The sequence below is a fragment of the Aquila chrysaetos genome, chromosome 6, assembly GCF_900496995.4.
Source record: "Aquila chrysaetos chrysaetos chromosome 6, bAquChr1.4, whole genome shotgun sequence".
NCBI lineage: Eukaryota > Metazoa > Chordata > Aves > Accipitriformes > Accipitridae > Aquila > Aquila chrysaetos.
In genome coordinates this window covers 29,915,082-29,929,718 of record NC_044009.1, presented here as the reverse complement: position 1 = coordinate 29,929,718, position 14,637 = coordinate 29,915,082, and the positions used below count along the sequence as shown (strand labels likewise).

At 39.4% G+C, this 14,637-nt stretch overlaps 1 long non-coding RNA gene across 1 annotated transcript; it reads right to left on the bottom strand.

Annotated features, from left to right (window-relative positions):
- Positions 1 to 260: 260 nt before the first annotated feature.
- LOC121233365 lies at positions 261 to 14,150 on the bottom strand. Its single transcript, XR_005932571.1, has 3 exons — positions 14,061 to 14,150; positions 2,582 to 2,643; positions 261 to 416 (listed from the first exon to the last, which is right to left on the bottom strand). It is a non-coding gene; the product is annotated as an uncharacterized LOC121233365 (long non-coding RNA).
- Positions 14,151 to 14,637: the final 487 nt, after the last annotated feature.

The following is a 14,637-nucleotide window of genomic DNA, read 5'->3' as shown; positions in this document are numbered from 1 at the left end:
ACCCTTTCATCCCACAAAATGCAGGTTTCTGCTCATGTTCTACACCACCCCTCCTCTTACGACCTACATACTAAGTTGGTACTGGGCTGAAAAATCACTCTGCTTACTCATTTACCTATGGGTTAGATGGTTTTACTAGTTCAGCTTGTTGCCTCTAACTTTCCACTGCAGCGTTGAGAGCTCTATTATATCACAGCCATGACAGTGCTCTGCCAGGGCTTTACTTAAAACTTACAGAGCCAACCTTCTGGGTTCTCTTCTGTCACACATCATGTTGCATAGGATTAACAATGGCAGCTAGTTTAACTTCTTGGATCTTTGTTTTCTAGCCTGCAAATTAGGTCAACAACATTTTCCCAATCTATGGGAAAGCTGGGTGGTTCATTTTGCCCAAAGGAATCCTGAATCTGTAGCAGCTAAAATTAAAACAAAAAAAAAAAAAAAAAAAGAGAGAGAGGGAGAGAAGGAGATTTTATATATATATATAAAATTAAAGAATATCTGTTTGGTTGTACTTCACTGAGAATCTGAAAGGATTCCAGGAATAAATTTGTGTGTTTATAAAAAAATACTTTACGATATTAAAATGTGAAGTGCAATAGCATAGCACAAGTCTGGCTGTTGAGCTGTTCTTGACAAAAGAAAAAGAATAATTTCAGGTCAGAAAAACTGTTAATCTCTTAGATACTTAAACAAACAAACAAACAAACAAACAACAAAGGAAAACCTAGATTCACAGAGTTGCAATCCTTGTCTTCTCCTCCTGCTCATGTAACAATCCAGTAGAAATCCAGAAAGGATACAATTCAATGTGTATGCCTAGAGTAGGCCATTAGATTATAATCTCCCCTGGTCTAGATTTATTAGAGAACTGTATCCGGAAGACTAACATTTTGATCTAAGCATCCTAAAGTAATTACTCTAAACTCCTAGTCAGTCTTAGCTACTTTTCCTTCAGACACACAGCTGTATTTTGTAAGAAGCAAAATAACTGCAAAGGACAAACTAAGGGCATCTTCCTTGATCCATCTCCTACATCCCCCATCCTTTTGGAAACTTTGAGCACAATGGTGATTTGGAATTCCTGGACATATTACGCTTCAAAGCCTTTCAAGCAAAAAGGTAACAAGTCTAGAAGCTCCCACACCTTAGTAGACCATTGGGCTTTTGGTAAAGAAACAGCAACATCTCTCTTTTCCTTTCATTCAGCCAGCCCCAAAATATTTGACATAATCAAAACTCTGACAAAACAGTAACAGCAAAATACTGCACTGCAGTTAGCAAACAGCGTTATGTAATCCTTCTAAACTAGATTGGAAATACATTGCCCTTGACTTGACAAGGGGCATGTTAGAGAAAGTCAGAAGCAATGTGTGAAAACACATTTCCCACCTTGAAGCTCTGCATCTATTGCTTGTTTCCTTTGCTCACCCTGCAGTGACATTGTGTCTTGGCTGCACTAGTTATTGCTTAGTACTTCTTGGAACCTTTCCACACATCAGGGACCCTTTGTAAAGCAGGACTTTAAGTAGAACTTAAATGTTAAAAAAATATTTTGCCCAAACTGCAGGAAAAAGTTGACATTAATCAATTCTTCTGTGTGTTTTTAATGTCCCAGCATCTGCTTAAGTTAAATTTACTTTAGGTCTTCCTTTTTGTTTCCAACAATTTTATTCTGCAGTGCTGAACTAAACTGCAAAATAATGTGGAACCCTTAGGAACCTACATTTCCCTTTGAGCCCACGTGTCTAGGTCTGTGCATTTAAAGTCCAGTAACAGAAGTTTTTTCCTCAGATATGTTGGCCACTATTTTGACATACAACAATGCATAAGCACCTCTGTGAGTGACCAGAGAACTTATCACTAGAAGATTTCACTTGTTTTCCTCTTTCAAAGAACAAACATAATTTGCCTTCACAGCTTTGTGACTCTATGTCCACATCAGGCGGGAGCTCTCAGTGACCCAAGGACCATGAAAAAAGACCATAACAGAAATCTCCACAGGTAGCAATGGGGAACCCACAGAAATCCTACTAGGCTCTGAGGTTGCATTAATTTTCCCACACACTCCTTTTATGCTGAAATTTTCGCTGTGAGGTTTCCTTGTAAAAAAATTTCCACAGGCAGATAGCAGGTGAGGAACCAGAGACCTCAGAGCTAGTGCACAAGCTAAAGCTCCCACAGCCTACCTCCGACTTACAAAAAAGTAATGGCTTTTTTGGTGAGTCGTTTTCCTTCTGAAGTTTTTTTATTTCTTCTCCCACACTCTGCAGTCCAGGGCAAGGACACATATCCCATGACTCCCTTCCTCTGAACTCTCAGGTACTCAGTTTTACAATGAATACTGCAGACTGATTCAAAGGCTGGTTCTTATGCCACTAAAAATCCTAAGCAAATCCTAATAACAAAACTGGAGACAAACACCATAATGGGATCATCTTAAATAAACAGCATCAACTGAAAACTATTAAAACTTTTACTGATGGCTGTAGTCAAGGCATTGCTGGATTAGAGCATAAAGCTAAATGGAAGAACAGGCATTAGTATCAGGAATATTAAGATCATCAGTGTAATTAATTACCTTTAACAGCCCAAAGGAGCATAATTCTCTCAGTTTTCTCTTCCAAGGGTTTTTGAGAACACCTGCCAACAGAGTAAATGCTGTTAAACTAAATGGTAAGGCAATGCCTCAGGCCTATAAATATCCAAGCAGGTGTTCCACTTTAAGAACAAGTCCTCCCAGGAGACAACCCATGGGATCTACCTGACCCAAACTTCTCCAACACCAACTGCTTCAGAGCCTATATGTCATTTTTTGGGTAGTAATTTGAATGAATTGCTTCCCCTCTCCCAGACCAAAATTAACATGGTCAGATACAATTAACTGAAATCATATGTGATGCTACTCATTAGTTATCTGTAATATCTCATGATTAATAATCAGAAGAGATTACCACAAACAGCCTAAAACACTTCTACAGTTTTCAGCATATTTATAGTTTCCATTGTTTCAAACTTTGGCAAAACCAAATATTCCTGGTGTATGTTCGGCACAACCGCCCTTTATTGCTCTGCCTTTAAGCGCATTCAGAGAAGAGATGCCAGACTACCATGTTAAAAAAGGAAATCTCCTTTTCGTTTTTTCACAATGCTGAACGGTGCAGTACAGGAAGGGGGAGAATAAGTTTCGCCACTAAGATACGGGCACAGACAGGTTGAAAGTCTAACTCCATCTAGGAAACATCCTTTAATTTTTTGCCTTTTCTGCCATGTTTGCTCTGTGGATGCTGAAGGTCCTCCAAACCTCATAAAGTTAAGTGAGGTCTTCAACTCATTTTTCAGTGGTAACAGAGAGGATGTCAAGCCAGGACTTGCAGATTCTGGGAGTTACATATTTCTTTGCCATTGATACTAATCCTCCTTGTCCACTATTTTTCCATTTATTTTTGGTTAATTTTTTGCTTCAGCAAATCCTGTGCAGTAATCTTTGAAATTAATTTTACCTGGCTCAACCATGGCATTGCAGAACCACAGGATGTACACACATAATAGCTATTATTTTAAAATTTGTCTTTAGCATAAAGGCAGCAAAAATAAACCTGAGTATCACAGTATTCTCCGCTCATGTCCAACAATTCAAAATTGAATAACCAGTGTGCTAAAATCCCTGTAATTGCAATTATCTCTCCCTCCCTCTTGAAATATAGGTTATAGAACTAATAGTTTATACCTGGAAAATAGTCATTTAACTTTTCACATTTATGACAATGAGTGATTGCTATACTGCATTAAGTAAGTGATTTTCTCTCCTAAAAAACATGTCTAGATTTGATCAAGGATAGGTAAAGAGGATGTCAAAAATTCTATCAGAATTGACAGCATTTCTATTGAAGAGTTACCATTCATCATTGAGTTACTCAGAGGCTGTGCATGTGGTATAGGGATTTTTGTTCTGATTTCTTAAATCCTTTTTTTTCCACCAGCACTACTCAGAAGTGACTCCACTGATTCTTCTGCATCTTAAGTGGTGCAAAACAAAGCTACAGCCCTTGAAATGTCGGGAATGTTACAGTTACAGACACTGAAGCACAGGAGATATTGTGCAGTAACTGCAAGGAACTTGGGCCATTGCATGATTTTCTCATAGGTTGATAACCTTGGCAGACAGAAGGACCTCTTTCCCAACTTCAGCCTTTCTAACCAACATAATCGATTCCCCTTTCTCCAGAAAGACAGCTACAAAATATTGCAAGCAAACCATCTCAGCAATATGAAGACAACTTATTTGCAAAGACAAGATGCGGAAATACCCCTACATTAGTAACAAAAAAAAAAAAAATTACGTTAAACTGTTAGGAGAGTTCAAACACCTATATAAATCACTATACTTGTATGTTTTTAATATACCAAGTTAGTGTGACAGAAAGTCAATTAATAGGCAAAGTAAAAAAGTGGAAATACACAGCATTTAGGAATACACAGACTTGATATTCATCTTAATTTTTTTGGTAATACTTAAGGATTATTAACACTGCAAAACTAAAATGCAAACAGGTATTTCAGCAAGATTACATTGTATAGCATTTGTAACTCAGTTTAGTAGAATACTGCATTTTCCTGTCACTGAAAAGGTAGTGAAATGTAATATTAGAATTATTGCAGTATCTGTATGCACATTTTCCAATATGAATGGTATGCCATAAACATAACTCATTCTACTACTGCATGATTATGTTGAAATAATATAACATGGTCATAAATGAAGAGAAATGATGTTGAATTGCTTGCTGTATTGAAATACTATTCAAGAAGATCAGAATTAAAATAGGGACACTTAGTAAATACTGCAACAATGGTTTTATTCTTTGAAAGTGTCAATTGTATGTGAAAATGAAACTGCAGATACACTTCAATATTTATCGCGCCAGGTACTTCATTCACATTGTGGAAAATAGCCGTATCAATGGCAGAAATGAGGTATGAAGTTAGCTTGTGTAGTGGATAAAATTATAATCTGGTGAGGTGGTGGGGAAAGAAAAAAATTACTCTCTATAAATCTCCAAATGAAAAATAAAATATAGGGCTTCATAACGCCTTATTTTAGATGAACCTATGAACTGGAGGACCCAGACAGAAAAATGAATATGCTTCATATGTCAAATGTGTTTTTTGTATTGGAAAACACTCTACATAATTCAGACACATTACAGTTATCTGGCTGTTTATATAAAACATGTTAAGATAAACCGTGAGTGAAGTAGTTGTGGATGAGGAAGCAGAATCATTTCAGAATTAAAACAGGCTCTGAGAGATAGGGTCAATTAGTTCAATTCTTGTTCTTGCCAGTAATAGTGATTTCTTGGGCAAGTCATTTAACTCTGTTTTATCTCCTCCATCTGCGTAACAGATATGCTATTATTAGGTCCCTCACTGAGATGTTATGTGGTTTAATAGTCTTAATATTGAGGTCCTTGGATGTAGGGTTCTACATACACACAACTATTTCATTCTGACAGGTAGCAGCACCTTTGAGCTAAGACTGCAACCAGCTTCTACTTACAAATTATTTTCCTTTATAGTTCTGGCTTGGTAAGTGGCCTGGCTTAAAAATTGCTAGTTGTTTTTTTTTTTTTTTTCCTGAATGCATGCAACATTGCATCTGTTTCTGTCAATAAAATTGACAAAGAAAGAAAAATGAGGAGGAAAATAAGGTGCTAGAGGGCATGCTTATATCACACAATTGAGCGTGATGCAGAGAATGCAGAATTAATGCTAGCCAAGCTGATTACAGAACTAGGACAACCCAGCTAACCTGGCTAGTTAGCCAGTCTTCACAGCGTTGTTCTGAAGTCTCACTGGGCACTGTAAGGATTCACTGTTTCATACCGACTCTACCGGTACTACCTTGAGGAATCAAGATACTTATCATGGCATTGGCTTGCCTGGTTCAGATCAGTCTGGAAAATACTAGTAGCAAGCCTTCAAAATTACCAGTGCTACTTCTGAAAAGTGAAAGAAATTTGATGGAAACCTTTTCTACCAAAAGCTACAAAACATAGACACTCACTTGCCAAGTGAGACAACATAGGAATACAGAATGACAATTTGCCAGAGGTCCTCTACCATGATCTCCTTGCAGACCTTTGAGGAGAAAATTATCTTTTCAGATGATAAGGAAATCTCTCTTTGATATCACCAAACAGGAAATATCTGAAAGATGATTAAAACTATTGAATTATTAAACCAAAGCAACAAAAGGTGCTAAAAGATGACAATACCTCATGTGCAAAACTGACGTACTTCAGCAGCATCAGAAAAAGTATGAGTATCATCAATCTTACACAGCCCATATAATAAACAAACATTTTTATTAAGCATTAAAAATGCCTAGTTAGTCACCACATGGGTGATATAAATGCAGGCCAGGAGCCAGCTGGATCTTTCAGAACAAAGCACTCATCCAGCAACAAGTATATCCTATTCATCAAGCAAAGAGGCAAATGTAATGTTACAGCCTGATTTTCTGTGCCAAAGAACTTTGCACTTAACATGCCCCACAATACTGTCATCCTCCTTCAATGGAGCTGTCAGGTCCAGCAACAAGATCATGCAGCTGAGCTGCCTCTAGTTCAAATGAAGGGAAAAAGAGGGTGGGGAACTGGAGAAGTCCATGGTATGTTTAAAAGGAAGGTAAATTAATTCTCACTTCCCCCTCCTATACAGAACCTAAGAATGTGCTGATGAGAGACCTGCAAGGCCATTAGGAAGTTCAGCATTGGTAAATATGGGCTTAGACTGTAAACTTCTAATCTGGAGCACTGACATTTCCCAGCAAAGTTGTCTAGAAACAAGACCTTGAGCTCCACCTGTTCAGGGAAAATTCTTTCTTGGGAAAGAATAAAATGAAAGAATAAAAGAAACAGAGAAAAACAGCAAGAGAGGGAAACCCTGAGGAAATACTAATCGGAGTAAAATAAAAATGAAAGAAGAGATGGGTATATGGAGACACACAGTCATGGAAAAGTATTTTGTTTTAAAAAAAAAAAATCCAATGTGAATTAATCCTTGTCGTCACTACAAGTTAATTTCCTTCCAGTGTGAACTCTTTTGTAAAAAGATGACATGCAATACCTCTCCGAAGAGGCACTGAAGTTTATCATCTGGCCTTGGTTGTAATACATGGGTCTAGGTTGCAGCCTAATGACATCACATGTTCATGTGCAGCAGTGCCTGGATAAGTACTGCAAGAGGAGGGGAAGAGGCAAAGGGAAGGCGAAAGGGTGGAGACCTCTCTCTCCTCTGCCTTGGGGCTACGCCAGCAGTTTTCTCATTACAAGCATAAACCTAGCAGCACAGCACACCTGCTCAGCAAGTCCTCTAGTACTTACAGGCCATTTAAGGGGATCAGATTTCATTGAAAAAACTGCATGTATATGCAGTGGCACATATCTGTCTGCATCACACACCCTGCAACACCTGCCATCTGGCACAGTTGGTCCTGGATTTCCTACACATAAGTTTGGGCCATGGCCCCAAGTAAGGGGATTTTCAGTTTGCTCTGGCACAGCCTCATAGTCTCTCAGCAGAAAGCAAGAAGCTTTGGGAATGACACAAGGAGGACATGGTGGATCAGCGGCAAAGGCTGTAACCAGGTCACATTGGACAGCATCCTACAGACAGCCTTTGGGTTTCCTGTGCAAGTAATTCAGCTGGTTGATTCCTGCTCACCTCTAGGCCAAGTTTGGCAAGTAGAGCATATGTCTGGGGACAAGAGTGGGCAGGAAAAGCAGAGTGGAGCAGGATGTGGGTGGGTACATGCATACTGCATGCTGGGCAGCTTGCACACACTCACCCCTTCTGCTTGTCACATGCATCCCTGCAAGGGATGGGTGTTTCCTGTTTGCTTTTTCTTCCTCCCCTGGGTGAGGAAGGGGAGAGAAAGGGAGCAGCCGTCCTCCAATGCCAACTCAGTCTAGTGTTGAGCTATGACAAAGATCAAAGCACCCAGGAGACAGAGAGCTTTTCCCACAAAAGCACACTTTGCTGACAATCTAGAAAGGATTTAGTCTGAAAAGGACTGAGCAGATGGAGGAGTCTGCTGTCCTTGCCAGTCAGCAAAAAGGATACTAGGAAGAAGGGCAAATGGAAGGGCAGAGATTTCTTGTTTAAAGGGGTTGAGAGGAAAGGTTTGGAGAGTGAAGAGAAATCCAGAAGCACAAACCTAAGGTACAGGGTGCCTAAGAGGTAGTGATTTCCCTGGTGTGGGAATAAGCCCACGCTTGCAGAAGCAAACTGTGCCTAGATTATTGCACAGATTAATGCTGAGATAGCTAAAGGCTCTCTGTCACCTGGTAAAGGTTATCCCTCCTGCAACCCCTGTGTTTGAAATGGTTCATCCTGTCCTTACAGAGGGATCCTATGGCAATTTTTCACACTTTTGCCAGCCTGAGCATTTTTCACACTGATGCCAACCTGAACTCACAAACAGACTTGAGGATAGCCAATACCCAGCAAGAATGCAGAACATGACTGGGTCCTCTACGGGTGTTGTGGCTGTTACAGTACTTGTCAAAACAGATCCTGGCAAAAAAACCCCTCACGCTTAACAGTTCATAGGAGTCCTTAGACACTGCAGCAATGTCAGGGTAGGGTGGTTGAATTTGCTTTGGGTGGGCTCCCAACTCCAGAGGATGGCACAACTCCAGAAAACTGCACTGAAACCCAAATGCTAAATAAAGTTAATTCCCACTAAGAAACATAAATTTCAAAAATCAGCATCCATTTAAAAAAACAGATATAATGAAACAGAAAAAGCAGATATAGTGAAAAGGATCATGTGGAAAGTAATTACAACAGAACAGCCCCATGATGTAGATGAGGAATACAAGGTTAGATTTGAGCATACATTGCATTTTGGAAATGTTGCCTTACAGCCAGAACATCACTGCTGTGAAGCTTCATCTCATTACCATTCTTATCCCAAACCAGGATCTCTGCTTAGATTTCATCTTCCATTGGAATGAATGTGGCATGGCAGCACGTGGTAGAAATTAGCAAGGAACCACTAGCAAGGAACCACTAAAGAGAACAAGGGACCCCAGCTACAGCTACTCTGGTAGCAATTTCAAATGTAAATATCTCAGTTTTCTCCCAAAGTATTTGGGGTGGTGTTGCATTTTCCTTTTTTTTTTTTTAAGTCAAAACTGTTGCAGAACCTTTGAAATGAAATAGTTTCTTTAGTCAGAAAATAATTTTTCACCAAAAATTGTTAGAAAATCTTGGCCTTAGCAGTCAACATATATTTGGATGAAGAATTAAATTAGGGCTCTAAGGCTTGAGATTCTTGACATATGTTTGAGATTATACATTAGAACTTAGATGCTTTGTGAACTTTTGCCATTGTACTGTTCACTGATCACTTTGCTTTCTCTTTTTTAAAAGCAACAGCTGTAATTTTACTAGAACACTAACAGTGAGAAAACTGCCAACAGCACTGAGCAGAACTTTAGAAAGGAAAACATCGACAAAATACCAGAGGAAAGAGATGCATCAGACTGTGCAGCATTACCTTAAATAAAACAGTGAAACTTGCTGTTCTGCTTAAAACTAGCACTACAAAATGTACCTATCCTACTATAACAATGTCACATGGTCACCAGAAGTAGCTCTTCTCTAATTAGGATTTTCTCTGACCAAAGAGATCAGACAAATTAAGCAAAAGCAGTGCAGCCTAATATTTGAAAGCACCCTTCAGTCTTAGCCAGTCTGCGAAAACCACATGAGCATGTGGCTCATTGACAGCACTGCAGGGGCTCACACAATGCATGACATAGACTTATCTGTAAGAGGGAGATGAAGTACAGCCAAGTGATGTATTCTGCCTTTCTCTTGGAAAAATATCACAAATCAAATTATTTTCCTTTGCTGCACAAATCCTTTCACCTCAGCTGAGTAAGCTAATATTTACTAATGTACAGTATTCACATCAAAGTTTTCATGTGTCCCTGTTCTTGCTGACTGCAAACTGGGTTTGGCTTTCCAACACTTTCAGCAAGATGTTAAGCTTGTTTCAATTGCAAAAAATGCAAATTTTCCATTTGCCTCCTCCAGTTTGGATTTTAGAGACATATAAATATATCTGAGAGTTTGGGCATGGTGCCGTTTCTCACTGCTCACTTTATGTTATGAACACAAGTGGTACAGCCAAAATAATGAAAACCAATGATATTATCTTATAAATTATAGTACTTGGAAAAATAAAATGATAAAGTAAAATGTAAACAAATAAGCAGTGGTAAGTAAGAGACACAGACCCTGCAAAACATCAAAAACAACCTAGCGTAAACATTTTGGCCACTGTGCTCTAAACAGTAAAATGCTGATTTTAGAGTGAAAATTTTCTTATTGTATTGCTATTGCCCTAAGTAGTAGAGTGCTGCTTTCCAGACATCCTGAGGTGAAAGATGTGGAGACCAAAGCAGGAGGATACATGCTTGCCCTGAGAAGTGTGGCTTACAGACTTTGGGCACAGGGCTTGGATTGTTCCAAGAATTGTGCCCTTTTCTTTCATCATCTTCCCTCACCTGAAAAAAGCTGGCAAAGCTTAGGCCAAATTTTGTCTTTAATGTGCAATTGCCCATGTGACTTTAGAGGAGAGATGATTAGTCTAGAATTTTATACTGAAACTATAGCTTTGAAAACAGGAACAACAACTTAAAAACACACCTCAGCCTCATGCTGCGAGACTTAACTGATGCACAGAAATTTGTAGTAAGAGCAATGACAGGTCTCCAGTATAGATATATCTCTGGGAGTGGTACATACCTTAAAGTAACTGTCATGGAAACTTTTACTTCAGAACATGGAAAAATCTAGCCCACACCGCTTAGGAGGAATAGCGGAAAGATAGGTGTCATCACCTCACTCACACGCTGGCATGTGGTTTCCTAGAGGTATATGTAAGTCTATCAACATCAGGCAATGAACTCAAATTTAAGTGTCCTCAGGAGAAAACGTTCATTCATAAATCACATTATGACAAAGCAGCAGGCCAAAGAACTCCATTGCCCTGGGAACTCTCCTGCTCACCGGCAGGAAGGCATGGTAAGAACAGTTAAGCTCTGCTTCACCTGCACAGTATACACAGCCAGAGCAGCCTGTGCATGCTGGGTCCAGAAACCAAACAACACTGCAACCTTGGGAACATATTATGGTCACTGATGTCTGCTAATATTCACTGCTATCATTACCCATGTTCACTAGATTACCTTGCACGTGCTTCACCTTCATTTAGCTGTGCCTTTAGCCCCAGGATACTGAGCATCCTTTTACAAAGCTGAAGCCTAATCCTGCTTGCTCTGTAGGAACATAATCAGACCAATTTACTCATGTAAAATTGTCTTTTTCTTTTCACATGCAGAAGTCCTAGAACAGAATGCCTCACACAACACAAATGGAATTTAGGTTCTCCTACAGAATTTTAAAAACTATATCACAGAATTCCTTTCCCCTGCTGGGGAATGAAAAAAGTAAGATGTCCAAATCCCAGAATCTGCCCCATTAAGCACATGGAAGAGAATGTTTTTATGCATTTACTACCTCCTATCTTCCTATCTCCAAAATATTCATTTACTTTTTTCCTTTAGCTCCACTTGCCAGCTTCAGATCCTGTGTTATTAACACTGAAGTTGATAATAAATACCTACTGCCTTCCCTGAGAACAGGCACATAGTATCAAGCTCAGCCTTATATATCATTCACTATTGTATGTAAGTGTAAAGATGCATGTATGTAAAGGTGTATGCTCCATTCATGCATTATTAGTCTAATTTATAGGAAAAAATTTACACAATAAAATCCTCCCCATTTAATGGCACTTAGAAATTTATCACAAAGCAGCAATGAAATGTCCAGAGTTCTGCCAGCAATGTAATAATCACATATTTGTAAGGCTGCCACAAAACAACACTATTCAGAGTTCTCCAGAATGTTCAGTATTGCAATGAAAAGCACAAACTGTAGTTTGAACATGTCTTCACTATGAATGCATTGGGTCATTTACCGTAACAATGTGAACGTGCTCTCATTATTATGTTCAACTTGATTAGTGTGTAGTCTAACATTTAAAAGTGCACTTCAGATGGAAGAAGGTATGAATGCATGATTGGTTCCTAATAAATTGAGCAACCCCCTAATGAACTGCAAGGGATCTATAAGAAACTGTTAGACACTAGATATAGACACTCAGAACTAGAAAAAAGTGGTAATAACAAAGGAAAGACAGAGTAGAATTTCCTAAATACATTTATAGACTGTACTGTAACGCTCATTGCTATCTGAAGTAGTAGCAAATAGGAGGGTGTACAGTTCTAGGAGAAAGACATTATTAGAAATTTGCTGGGGAAAGCATCATTGTTATTAAAAGCCAACGTGTAAATGAGCACTTTGGCTGATGTGATTTGGAGCCGTGTTACACAACTGTGTCTTATAATGGAGCAGGAGAACAACATTCCCTCTCCATTGGTGTCTAGGAATGTTTTCTTTGAATGACATTGTCGTACAAAAGCAAGTCAGAAGAAAAGTAAAATCTATACTCAGGGGACCAGGCTGATTTAACAGGGAAGACGAAATAATTTAGCTAAGAAACAATAAAGAGAGAGTACAAGTCCAGAGTCACTTGAAAGGAGTTGACAGAGAATTCCTTTTTATGAAATAGGAATATATGAATACTTAGCAATTAACTTAGATTACATACAAGGGTGAACATAAGAAACATTGTCTTACTACTAAAATGTAGGAGGCTGCAAAGTTGTTCTTTGTGGAAAAAGTTTCCTCAGTGTGAGACACTACAACTAAAACTCTATGCTGAATTAAGGAGGGGGGGGGGGGGGGCAGAATTCACCTCTGAATTCTGCACCTTCATGTTAACAGTGAGAGCCTTACTGCTCCCCTTATCTAGGTATCAGACTGTCTCAGAAATGACATAAGACACCTCAGCCTTATTCTGTCTCTCTGTGTCCTTAATCTTTGCTGGCTGGACATTTAAGCACAGCAGGTGGTTTAGCTTTTTTTCTCTACCTTCCCTTGGGGGGGAAAAGCAATTATGAGAAGACAGGTAGGTCAAAAAAAGCAGAGTTAGGCACTCCCCCCCCCCCCCCCGAAAGGAGTAGTACTCCATCCTCCATGTCTAGAAGCCTCTACTTCATCTGAAAATGACTGTTCAGCTGGGTTGTGTTATTTTATACACCCACAAAACAAACGTTAAGACTGGACAATAGTGATTGCAGTGAGTTAGCTGCAGTGTGGCAATGCTTATGTATTTATCTGAGGCAGTATTACATGAATACCTCTGTTCTCTAACCACGTGTGCTGGTTTTGGCTGGTATAGAGTTAGTTTTCTTCATAGCAGCTAATATGGGGCTATGTTTTGGATTTGTACTGAAAACAGTGTTGATAATACAGAGATGTTTTCCTTATTGCTGAGCAGTGCTTACACAGAGTCAAGGCCTTTTCTGCTTCTCACACCATCCCACCAGCAAGCAGGCTGGGGGTGCACAAGAAGTTGGGAGGGGACAGAGCTGGGACGGCTGACCCCAGCTGACCAAAGGGATATTCCAGACCATACGACATCATGCTCAGTATGTCAAGCTGGGGGAAGAAGAAGGAAGTGGGGAATGTACCAATGGGAAGTAGTGAATGAATTCCTTGTTTTGCTTTGCTTGTGTGTGTGGCTTTTGCTTTATTTATTAAACTGTCTTTATATCAACCCATGAGTTTTCTCACTTCTACTTTTCTAATTCTCTCCCCCATCCCAGTGAGGGGAGTGAGTGAGCGGTCGTGTGGTGCTTAGCTGCCAGCTGGGGTTAAACCATGATTCCTACCTCCCTGTAGCTGACAGCTACATCCTCCTGTCTCTGAATTAGTAGCTATGGAAGAAGGGTTTCAGGATTGTAATTATTTCTTTTTCTATTATATTCTACTGGTTAAAAAAAAAAAAAAAACAACAAACCCCAAACCTAAATCCACATATGCAAAACACACTTCTGCAATAATTTGCTTACTTGAGGGAGATGCATTTTGTCAGAAGGTAGCAGCAGGATCATCTACTAGCAGCAGTATCTCTCATGAAAGCTTCCAATATCAAACAGGAAGGGCATAAACCTAATGACACACCTGCACCTGGCCGAAGCTGTGCTCTTTCCTAGGAAACAAAGAAATAGACCCTGTTAGGTCACCTCAAATTTGCAACAGCAAACCAGCAATAAATGGTGTCCCTTTCACCATCAACAGTGACAACAAAAGTAGTGAGCATAGGTTTAGTACTGATGGTCTTCAGCAGCATCTGCTGGTTACTACTAGTAGAGCCAACATCTTCAAAAAGCAAGAAGGTACCACTGAGTAGAGAGGCATGATTTTCCCCTTGCTGCAATGGCCCACTGGACAGGATGCAGGATTAAGCTTAAGGAAATAAGGGTCTGCAAGCAGGCTTAAAGTATAGTTTTGTGTAAATTGTGCCATGCCTCAGTTTTTCTGTCTGTAACTTGAAATTTTTTGAGAATGTCAACTGAAAGCACTCTGCATTTTATGGTGCTGTTAAATGTTTACCACTGTCACCATTACAAAGAAAATGAAAACAGA